This window comes from Neofelis nebulosa, chromosome 13, assembly GCF_028018385.1.
Source record: "Neofelis nebulosa isolate mNeoNeb1 chromosome 13, mNeoNeb1.pri, whole genome shotgun sequence".
NCBI lineage: Eukaryota > Metazoa > Chordata > Mammalia > Carnivora > Felidae > Neofelis > Neofelis nebulosa.
In genome coordinates, this window is record NC_080794.1 from 84,789,778 (window position 1) to 84,801,831 (window position 12,054).

A 12,054-nucleotide genomic window follows, 5' to 3' on the forward strand; every position below is an offset into this window, starting at 1 on the left:
AGAGGGCTGGGCACCAATCGCCGTGCGCCCGGCCTCCGCCCAGTCCCCCAGCCTGCCGCGCTTCGGGGACCCCGCTTCCCACCACGGGTTCGAAAGGCTGCTCGGATCTCCTTGGCGCGACTGTTCTGGGCCGCCGCCGCGTCCCTGCGCTTCCCGTGCTGGCCTGGCCCGTGCCTTTCAGTCGGTCGCTCACCTCCCGCCCTTTGCTGGCGGGAAGACGAGGCCTGAAAGGATGAAATGTCTGTTGGGCGCCCTTGGGGCTCGCGGAGTCTCCTGGGCCCCAGCCACGAGGGTATGGACGACAGGCTCGATCCCCAGCCCAGGGCTCCTTGGCCGAGCTCCCGTTCCTTGCCACACAAAGCCTTTTGTGGGGCTCCCACCCAGCTACACCTCAGATACGGCTGCGGGACCCCTCGAACCCTGTGAGCTTCTGAACTCACCCCCAGAAGTCATCACGGCAGCTGGTAAACACACGGCCCACCTCCTCGTGGCACTCCGTGTAAGTTTGTCTGCAGCGCCCTGCACAATCCGTGATAAAAACTCAGAACTCAAAATGGACAGTCCAGGATTATCTCGTAGTAGAATCAGAAGGGACTTGCACATCATCACTTAGCGTACACAATTTTTGTTATATATTGGAAAACAGAGACTGGGAGAGGAGAAGCCACTTACTCAGGGTTATCCCACGGGTGAGAGGCAGCCCAGCCCTGTGTACCACTGCCCTTCTCCGTGGGTGGTGGAAGACAATGACAGGGACAAAGGACAGCACCATGATTCATGAAACCATAGTGGTCAGTCAGGCTCCCAGCTGGAAACAAATGGCACACTCCAAACTGGAAATCTGAGATGCATTTGTTAAAGGAATTATTTAAGTGTGGAGTGGTAAACCACAAGGGTGGAAAGCAACCTGGGCTCAGTGCACCCTTGTGAATCCTGGCCTGCAGGGAGGGGTTCCCAAAACCCAAAGAGAGAAAAGAAAGGAGAGGCCACCTGCCTGAGCTGTGGTCATCAGTGACCCACTGGGAGGGTGCTGGAGTGGTAAGCATCCAAACTCTCATCTCTTGCCAGAGTTCTCCGTGGGCTGAACATATTAGGAAGCTAGAGACCTAGGGAGCCCTTTAAGGAAGTTTCTGCAGGTTACCCTCCTGGGACACCGGTTCTGTGGGAAAGGGTGGAGACTGGATGGGGTAGGGAGGCACACAGGAGACATTCAGCACAAATAAGCAACTAAGGTTAGCCTTAGCTGAGTAGAAAGTAAAGTCCAAGCTAATGTGGTCAGGGCTGGAAAACGGCGTGGGACAGAGGCAGTGCTGTAAACAGCAGAGCCCGTGTCCGCAGATGCCCAGAGCAAGGCACCAAAAGGGATTCAGTCCTCCTTGGCTCCACCTGCCCTAGACCAATGTCACTTACTCCAGTTATTACAGCCACATGCTCTCTGGAGCTCACTGAGAGCAGGACTTTGCCTTTTAGTTCTTTGATGTCCCTCCACAAAACTGAACACAGTATGATTTCTTGGAAGTTAGGTCATTCTGCCCTAGAGTTCAAAGAGGGATCCTTCCTCCAAGGTCCTGCTCCACAGACCTGAGCAGGTATATAGAGCCAAGCCTAGCTCTGGAAACTCTTACAGAGCCCAGGAATCCTCAGCTCTGCCTTGGCAAGTATGGTCAGGCGTTTCTGAGTTCATGAAGGGAACGTGACACCGAAGATCTGAGTGTAACCTCAAAATATGTTGCATTGCCTTTGGACTCACAGATAAGATGCTCTTTACCAAAAAAAAAAAAAAAAAAAAAAAAAATCATTTTCAAGAACACCTGAGAATGTCTGGCTTTTATCTCTTTTCTCTCTTATCAGAAAAAAAATGCAATAGTTACAAACAACATGATAATATTTTATGGTTTTTCTACTAGTAGTGGAATGACCTTGGAGCCCTGGACTGGAAAGAAGCTTGTTTTCAACCAAGAAACAGAGCTGCTCTATTTGTATGCTTTTTACTTGTACAATCTAGAAACGTGTAAAACAGACCATACTTGACAAAGGTTTTTGAGCCTCTAAAACTATTCATAGACTCAACTAATTATTCAGGAGCCATAAATCTGGGAGATGTAGAGACAGACCCATCCAACACCTAAATTAATTTCATTAGTTCACTCAACAGAGTCCCTTGAGCGCCTACATGCCCCTGCTTCTGTAGAGGGTTTCACATCAAGCAAGAGCACAGGGGTCGCTTCAGGAAGGAGAAATTTCAGGAAGTGCTCTTTCAACAGGAGTGAACTGAAATCTCGCAACCTTGACCATCTAAAAGAGCTATAACTACACAAAAAGAGGAAAGAAGTCATTTTCTCCTATCGGCAACCCTCAATTATTTGGTACCCAGTAAAACAGTTTATGGATTCTGCAGGCCTCTGACTTATTGCTTCCTTCAATGTCTAACTCGTTATTACTTGTCATTAGTGTAGCCTACACTACTTGGCCTTGAATTGAGTAAAAAGGAAAACTCCAAGCTGACAGCCAAGGAGAAAGTCTGGTGAAGACACTCAGAAAATAAGTGTTTGGTGATTTTTACCCAGCAGGAGAAATTTTCCTTCCCTCCAGATTTCATTTATCCTAAAAAGAGATCTTCCTACTAAAGACTTGGCGACTTTGCACGACTTGTCCTCCCAGCTGCTACAGCACTGGGCTGGGTGGGGCAGACATTTGAATCTGAAATAAACCTGCTTAAGTCCAGAAGGGATCTGGCAGGAGCAAGGTAAGCAAAATGGTAACGAGAGGTGGGGAGGAATAGCTGGTAAAAGTTCTGAACTTAGGTCTGAACTGGGAACAATAGGCAGCGATTCAGAAATTTTGCAGTTAAAATGTTGGTTCTAGTAGGAGGATCTGCCTGCCAGGAGTATTTCTTTTCTCTCCCCAGCAGCTGAACTCCACTTAAGAAGTCTAGATGCAACCAAAAAAAAAAAAAAAAAAAAATCTAGCTGCAGCTCCTGTCCTTCCACACCTGCCACATGACACCCATCCTGGCTACAAAGGCCACAGTGGTCACCCACCTGCTGTCACTGTTTCACCTACCATACACCTCTAGCTCTATCTATGTCTTATCATCCCATGGAGGCTGTAAGTTCTTGAAGGTTGAACCTGTCTTGCGGGATTTTTACAGCCTCCCAGAAACCATCTTCATGGTGCCTTAGTAGGAATTATTATTCTACACTGTTTTCCGGTGGACAGGAATTAGTGACAGAGCAAGTGGCCATTACGGGAGTATGATCCTGAGATTCCAAAAGCCCCGGTGGCCCAAAGCCCTCCTCACTCTCAGACTAGGAACGGCAGTGCAGATGACAGCCCTGGAAGCTGGGGTTGAAAAAAAGAGGACACTTCAAACCATTATTGTCCATTATCTTTTTTTTTTTTTAATTTTTTTTTTCAACATTTTTTATTTATTTTTGGGACAGAGAGAGACAGAGCATGAACGGGGGAGGGGCAGAGAGAGAGGAAGACACAGAATCGGAAACAGGCTCCAGGCTCCGAGCCATCAGCCCAGAGCCTGACGCGGGGCTCGAACTCACGGACCGCGAGATCGTGACCTGGCTGAAGTCGGACGCTTAACCGACTGCGCCACCCAGGCGCCCCTATTGTCCATTATCTAAGTGCTGGAGGAATGTCATTGGGTGCAGTAAGTTTATACTGTTGAGTGCTGGAGAGGAGGAGGTAGACCAGTCCTTAGCATGGGCCATGACATCCCCAAATCTCATGGGGACAGAACTGGATCCAGGAAGGGAGCCTCCGAGGACTCTGGGATCTGGTGACTATAGCTGGAGTATACCGTGTGCCTGGAAGTCTGAGTAGAAAAAGAATGGAAAATACCAGAAGGGGGATAGAGGCCAACCAGCCACTTGGGCTTACCCAGCTAGAGGAGAAGACTATTTAAATCAGCTCAATAGCAAGTGTTTAAAAAGAGACTCATCTCGTGGAGGTGAAAAGTCAGCTAATCCTCAATGTTGAAGCATAATAAATGTAGTATTTTGAAATGATGAATTAGAGATATAAATGCATAGTAGAATTTAGAGCTGAAGAGCTTTAAACATGTAATCTAATACTTTTAAAGACAAATCCAAGACTCCAAGGTAAAGGCCCCAGCCAATGTTACAAGAAATAGGTAATGGACCAGCCAAGAAGCCAGGTTTCCCACCCTATCAAGTTCCACACTTGAGACAATCAGAAGAAGGAATTTCAAGTAAGAAAGTTCAAGGTTAAAGTCCATTTTTTTTTTTTTTACAAAAAAATCCAAGTAGTGAGTTTGCAGCCACTTATGTTGGAAATTATTTGCATTGCTCATGACTTAAAAAAATAAGAGAAATCTCAAGTGCTAGTTAAATATTTACAGCCTTATCTATCCAGATACTAATAAGCTCAGTGTATTTTGCAATGATTTTTTTATTGATTCCATGAAGGCTAACTCTGAGTGCCAAAACTTGGATAGCTTTTATTTGAAGTCAGAGAATCTAGAAGTCAATCCTGACTCCACTCCTTGCCTGGGTAACCTGAGATCCCACTGCTCACTTATCCGTGTTGTAAAACGGGTTATCCTGAAGACCTCTAATAAATGTCACAGTAAAAGATCTACCTACTTCTAAGCTACCCAGTGGCTCAAACCACGGGGGCATTAATCTTTTTATTTACAATAATGAGTAAAGGTTCTTTCACAAAACTTCACCATCATCACCTGGCTTTGAATCTTCCCTCTTCTGCAGATTCCTACTGAAATCTAAGTAAATCATGTCTTATACTTAGAAAGCTAGAGAAGTGCCAATTAAAAAGGCAACTGTTTTGGGGTGCCTGGGTGGCTTCCGACTTCGGCCTCAGGTCATGATCTCGTGTCTCACGAGGTCAAGCCCCCCGTCAGGCTCTGTGCTGACAGCTCAGAGCCTGGAGCCTGCTTCGGATTCTGTGTGTGTGTCTCTCTCTGCCCCAACCCTGCTCATACTCTGTTTCTCTCTTTCAGAAATAAATCAAACATTTTTTTTAAAAAGGCAACTGTTTTACTCCTGGGATCTGCTGGAGTAAATTTTATTTAGAACAGGCAACTTTTATTTTTAATTTTTTTACGTTTATTTATTATTGAGAGACAGAGAAAGACAGAGCATGGGCATGAGAGGGGCAGAGAGAGAGGGAGACACAGAATCCGAAACAGGCTCCAGGCTCGGAGCTGTCAGCACAGGGCCGGATGCGAGGCCCGAACTCACAAACTGTGAGATCATGACCTGAGCCGAAGTTGGATGCTTAACCGACTGAGCCACCCAGGCGCCCCAAAAAGGCAACTTTTTTAACAGTTGAAATGGTGCTCAGATAGCTCAGAAATTGTTCCCACTCTGGCCCTACTCATGACCACCCTAGGGTTTTCTCATCTGCCCCTTGGAGGTCAGGAAGCAAAGCACAATTGGGCTGGATTATATGTTAGGAACTTCATTCTGAGCTGGCCTTCTTCTGGTCCTTGAAACAAGCTTTGGTAACACCTTCCTATGTATGTTAGTTTTCTAAAGGAAACTTGTCATAAATCCAGAGAGGTAGCCCAGTGCCCTACTGGGCAGATTGTGGAAAAAAACAGTTCCAATTTTCTTCCTAATTTCCAAAGAGTGAGATATTTGAAGGAACTTTGGAAGTCATCCAATTGTATAAAGCATGTAGCTCTTTATTTTTTTTTTCTTTTTCTTTCTTTCTTTTTTGACAACTCTATAGAACTACTTTCCTCTCCGACATTTTCACTCCCAAGCAACTTCTTTTTGTTTTGTAAATAGTTAATACTTTGCCTCATTTACAAGTCAAAGCAAATTTAAAAGTACACCCCAAGAACTCTTCCTCCTGCCCCAAAGCCATCCAGTCAGCATCCCCTACCAAGGGCAACTCTTTGTATTAGCTTCTGGTTTCTCGACTCTTGATACAAATAGAAGCAAATACAAATGCATGCCATTATTTTCTCCACTTTCTAACACCCCTGAGAGCAGGTTATAGGTGCCCCAGAGCTCCCTCTGTGTCAATAGGGAGAGAGGGCCCTCATTCTTTTGTTTACAGCTGCTTAATAGCCCCATTGCAGGACCCTTGGATTATTTCCAGTCTTTTGCTAATGCAAAGTGTGTCACAATAGATAACCTCGTCTGTGACATTTCATAAAAGTGTAGCTGTAGGATAAAGTCCTACAAGTAGGATTGCCAGGTCACAGGACTGACCTGCACTTCCAATTTCAAGGCTAAGACTCTAAATCCAGGTCTCCGAGGAGAGCAAAGCAGGCTGGCGTGGTCCACGGAATGGTGCCGTCTCTCAAAGGGGTAGCGAACAAATTGAAGGCAGTTGGAAAACTTAGAGCAATTTCCCACTGCGACCTTCAACTGTGTGGCCATTTTTCTAAGTAGTTGATTTTTATTGAGCTTATACATCTGTGATGACCTGAAAGGGGGAAAAAATTGCTTCTATTGCTACACAAAAGTTATGAACAACTTCTTTTTTCAGTGTGGTGTTGCCTCAGACTCATTATCCAAATTTCTGAAAAGGTTGTGGAAAAATGGAACCAACCCCAAACACCGGAGGAAACGACAATATGAGACCCACCAAAAGGTGAAAAGGTAGTTCGATCATTTAATGGCAATTGATTGAGTGCCAACATATTCCAGTGTGAGAGGTAAAAGATCCCCAAGATATGTGGATGAATTGGCAGAGAAAGAGAGCGAGAGACAGAGAGAAAGAAACGGGCAGGCTCTCCCAGACGGAAGAAGCCATGACTCCAAAATGTAGCAGGTGCGAAGGGATTAAGGTGAGGCCTTTCCTGCTAGAGGATCTGGCCGCCCAGGCAGAGAAAAGCAATGTGTCAGGATTCGGTCTGGGAGGAAGTGTAAGATGTGATAAGGATGTGCAGGAAGAAAATGTTAGAAATTCTATTTATATTTAATTTTTAAATTTTTTTAATGTTTATTTATTTTAAATTTTAAAAAATCTTCATTATTTATTTTTGAGAGAGAGTATGAGCAGGGGAGGGGCAGAGAGAGAGGGAGACACAGAATCTGAAGCAGGTTCCGGGCTCCGAGCTGTCAGCACAGAGCCGGACGCAGGGCTCGAACCCACGAACCGTGAGATCATGACCTGAACCGAAGTCAGACGCTTAACTGACTGAGCCACCCAGGTGCCACATATGTATATATATATTTTTTTAAAGCTTTTATTTATTTTGAGAGAGAGAGAGACAGAGAGCACAAGCAGTGGAGAGGCAGAGAGAGAGAGAGAGAGAACCCCAGGCAGGCTCTGCACTGTCAGCATGGAGCCCCAAGTAGAAGTTGAACTCACAAACCATGAGATCATGATCTGAGTTGAAACCAAGAGTCCAAAGCTTAACCGACTGAGCCACCCAGGGGTCCCCGGAACCCCGGCAGGCTCTGGGCCCTGAGCGGTCATCACAGAGCCCAACACGGGGCTCGAACCCACGAACCGTGAGATCATGACCTGAGCCGAAGGCGGATGCTTAGCCAACTGAGCCACCCAGGCAACCCAAAGCTAGCAAGTTTGTAAGGGCAAAAAAAACCAATCACGATTCATCTCAGGAAAACAAGTAACTGATCCTTTGAACATATCTCGCAAATAACATTAGCTTCTATATTAATAATGTCTGCCACACCCTGGGAGTTATAAATGCCTGGCAAGACCTTTGTAAAACACAAACCAGATCTGTATAGAACAAGCATGGCAGAAGTGACATCAATAGCCTATTTATTTCCAGCCCGAATTCCAAATGACATCGGTGCTAAGGAGAGTGTTGCTTCATACAGAAACGGCTGACAAGAAAGCCATGGCATTTTCTACACTTTGTTGCACCAGGTGCGCACCTGTCTGTGACTTTCACTCACCCGAGCTCCTGTCCCAGGCCCAGCCAGGGTCTTCCTGTTGCATTTCCAGATGCTAGGATAGCACTTGGCACACAGCTGGTGCTCAGTAATTGTGCAAAGGAAGGGAGGGAGGAGTCTTGGGAGTATAATTATTTTAATGTACAAAAAAAGAGGGGGAGGAGGAGGGTATGTGTTTTGAATATACAAAGAATTCTTAAAATTCAACAACAAAAGACAACCCAATGAAAAAGTGAGCGAAAGGTTTACATGCACATTTCTCCAAAGACCTACGAATGGCCAACAGGCACATGAAAAGATGTTTAATATCATTAGTGATTAGGGAAATACAAATCAAAACCACAATGAGATACATTTTACACCGACTAATTGGTTTTAATTTGAAAACAGTAATAACAGGGGCTCCTGGGTGGCTCAGTCGGTTAAGGGTTCGATTTCGGCTCAGGTCAGGATCTCACGGTTTGGGGTTGGAGCCCAGCGTCGGGCTCTGTGCTGACAGTTCAGAGTTTAGAGCCTGCTTGCGATTCTGTGTCTCCCTCTCTCTCTGCCCCTCCCTCACTCATGCTCTGTCTCTCTCTGTCTCTGTCTCTGTCTCTCTCTCAAAAATAAATAAACATTAAAAATTAAAAAAAAAAAACAGTAATCATAAAAATTGTTGGTAAGGATGTGGAAAAATCGGAGCCCTCATTGTTGCCAGTGGGAAATGTACAAGGGTGCAGAATACTCTAGGACTCCTTAACAACTTAAACATGGGATTACCACGTGAGCCAGCAATCCCACCCCTACTTACGTACCGAAGAGAACTGAAGACAGGCGTGCAAACAAAAACTCTTACGCAAATGTGTACGGCAGCATTATTCACAATCGCAAAAGTGTGGAAAGAACCCGAATGTCCATCGACTGAGGAATGGATAACCAAAATGTGGGCTCTCCCTACAGTGGGTATTAATCAGCCATGAGAAGCAGTGAAGTACTAACACCTGCTAAAACATGGATGAACACAATGAAAACGTTACATGAGAAAGAAGCTAAACAAGAAAGGCCGTGTTTTATATGATCCCATTTATAGGAAATGTCCAGGGAAGACAAATGTGCAGAGGAAGCCGACTAGTGGCTGTTAATGTACAGGCAGTGAGGATGGATGGTAACTACTTAATGGGTGCAGGGTCTCTGCATGAGAGGATGAAAACGTTCTGGAACCAGATAGAGGAGACGGTTCCTTAATATTGTGGCCATACCTCTTGCCACTAAATCAAATGCTTTAATGGTAAATTCGGCGTAATGTATATTTTCCCGATTAAAAAAAAGGCTGAGGGGCATCTGGCTGGCTCAGTCGGTGGACCGTGCAACTCTTTTTTTTTTTTTTTTAAAGATGTTCAACATCATCAGTCTTTTTTTTTTAATGTTTATTTATTTTTGAGACAGAGAGAGGCAGAGCATGAACGGGGGAGGGTCAGAGAGAGGGAGAAACAGAATCTAAAACAGGCTCCAGGCTCTGAGCTGTCAGCACAGAGCCCGACGCAGGGCTCGAACTCACAGACCGCGAGATCATGACCTGAGCCGAAGTCGGCCGCTTAACCGACTGAGCCACCCAGGCGCCCCGGACCGTGCAACTCTTGATCTCAGGGTTGTGAGTTCAAGCCCCCACGTTGGGTGTAGAGATTACTTAAAAATAAAATCTTTTGGGGCGCCTGGATGGCTCAATTTGTTAAGCTTCCGACTTCGGCTCAGGTCAGGATCTCAGGGTTCATGGGTTTGAGCCCCGCATCCAGCTCTGTGCTGACAGCTCAGAGCCTGGAACCTGCTTCGGATGTTTTCTCTCCCTCTCTCTCTGCCCCTCCCCCAACCACACTCTGTCTGTCTCTCTCTCTCTCTCTCTGTCTCTGTCTCACAAAAATGAATGAATGTTAAAAAAAAAATTTTTTTAAGAAAATAAAAGCAAAGAGAACAGCAGCTCCTTTTGTAAATGTATTAACTACACATGAAAGAAAATGACTCACAAGAAGGGAATCGATTTTGTAAAATAAATAATTTTACAAGATTGTCCACTCAGCTCTTTTGTGTGGACTGTCTACTGTCCTCTCCCGCCCCCTGTGTTCTTGGCCAGAGTAAATCTCGCAAAGGATGAGCACTGTGTAATCAGCAGCTGCCAGGGAGAGCATTTATTGGGGCGCCTGGCTGGCCCAAAGGAGCATGCTGACTCTTGATCTCAAGGTCATGAGTTCCAGCCCCACATGGGGTGTAGAAGTTACTTAAATAAATAAAACTTAAAAAAAAAAAAAAAAAGAGCGCTTATTGAAAATGCAGTCCCCAGGGTGCCCGGCTGGCTCAGTTATTAGAGCCTGTGACTCCTGATCCCAGGGTTTTAAATTTGAGCCCCACATGGGGTGTAGAGATTACTTAAAAACAAAATCTTTAAGGGGCACCTGGGTGGCTCAGTCGGTTAAAGGTCTGACTTCGGCTCAGGTCATGATCTCACAGTTCGTGAGTTCGAGCCCCGCATTGGGCTCTGTGCTGACAGCTTAGAGCCTGGAGCCTGCTTCAAATTCTATGTCTCCCCTTTCTCAGCTCCTCCCCCGCTCATGTTCTGTCTCTCTCTCCTTCAAGAATAAATAAAAACGTTAAAAAAAATCCCAAGGTTGGGCCTTGGTCCAACCCCTCGGTTACCTACATAAGCCAATCTCTACACTGGCAAGAAGAACCTTAACAATTACTAAGGGCATATATGTGCCTCTTGGAGGCTTAGACATTTGAGGAAACTCGCCTCAGATTGCATAGCTGGTAAGTGGTAGAGGGAAAATAAAGGGTCCTCTTTATTTTTTTTTTTAATGTTTATTTTTGAGAGAGAAATAGAGAGAAACAGAGAGTGAGCAGAGGAGGGGCAGAGAGAGAGGGAGACACAGAATCGGAAGCAGTCTCTAAGGCTCTGAGCTGTCAACACAAGAGCCAGAGGCAAGGCTCGAACTCACAAGCCATGAGATCGTGACCGGACCCAGTCTGTCGCTTGACAGACTGAGCCACCCAGGTGCCCTGTGGGTTGTCTTCTTTTTGTCTCCACAAACCACCATGATCACAGAAAAGATAGAAATACACAGACTGTAACCTACCCTGTGTCTGGGAACTCATTTGACTTAAATTCCCACCATCCAAAACAGTTGGCACAGAATGGGTGCTCAGTACAAGTCTGGCAGGAAGGAAGGAGGAGGGGGAGGGAGGACGGAGGAGCAATGGAATACCCTTTCTTTCCAACACTGATACTTAGCTATAACTACTGCTTCAGGGTCCTCTGTCCCTCTCTCTCTGCCCCTCCCCTGCACTCTCTATCTCTCTCTCTCTCTCAAAAATAAACATTTTTTTAAATGTTTTTTTTTTTTAATTTATTTTTGAGACAGAGAGAGACAGAGCACGAGCAGGGGAGGGGCAGAGAGAGAGACAGAATCCGAAGCAGGCTCCAGGCTCCGAGCTGTCAGCACAGAGCCTGACGCGGGGCTCGAACCCACGGGCTGTGAGATCATGACCTGAGCTGAAGTCGGACGCTTAACCAACTGAGCCACCCAGGCGCCCCAATAAACATTTTTTAAATGCCCAAGCAGCGCTCAGATCATTAAAAAAAAATTACCAAATATTTTATATGACTGGTGGCCTCATGTACAATTTAAATCATCCTGGAGTCATCAGGCCTAGCTTTCAGGCTCTGCTCTTCTCTTACTGTGAGACCTTAGGCGAGTCTCATAACCTCGCCGAGTCTCAGTTTCTTTGGTAACACGGACAACCTGGGACAAGTCCACTCCTCTCTAAGACTCAGTCTGTCTTACCAGTGGGCAGATGTGACAGGGCATTCACCGAAACAGATCGCCAATGGCCAACAGGCATATGGAGAGGTAGTCAACATCATTACCCATCAGGAAATGAAATTTAAAACCAGAGTGCGATGCCTACTACATAGCTTCCAGGACCATCAGATGGAAAAGGTGGTCAATACTATATGTTGGGAGGATGTGGAACACCTGGAACTCTCCTCCCTTGCAGGTGGGAATGGAAATTGCCCCCACATGCTGGAAAACTGGTTGACTGTATCTAAAGCTAGGCATCTGCGCACCCAGTAACCCCACTGCTGGATACATTATCAACGGAAATAGGAAGATATGTTTACCAAAAGATGTGTGTAAGAAAGTTC

At 45.7% G+C, this 12,054-nt stretch overlaps 1 long non-coding RNA gene across 1 annotated transcript; it reads left to right on the top strand.

Moving 5' to 3' along the window:
* Nucleotides 1-2,397, top strand: LOC131493518 (uncharacterized). Its single transcript, XR_009252722.1, has 2 exons — nt 1-499; nt 2,144-2,397. It is a non-coding gene; the product is annotated as an uncharacterized LOC131493518 (long non-coding RNA).
* The last annotated feature ends 9,657 nt before the right edge of the window (nt 2,398-12,054 follow it).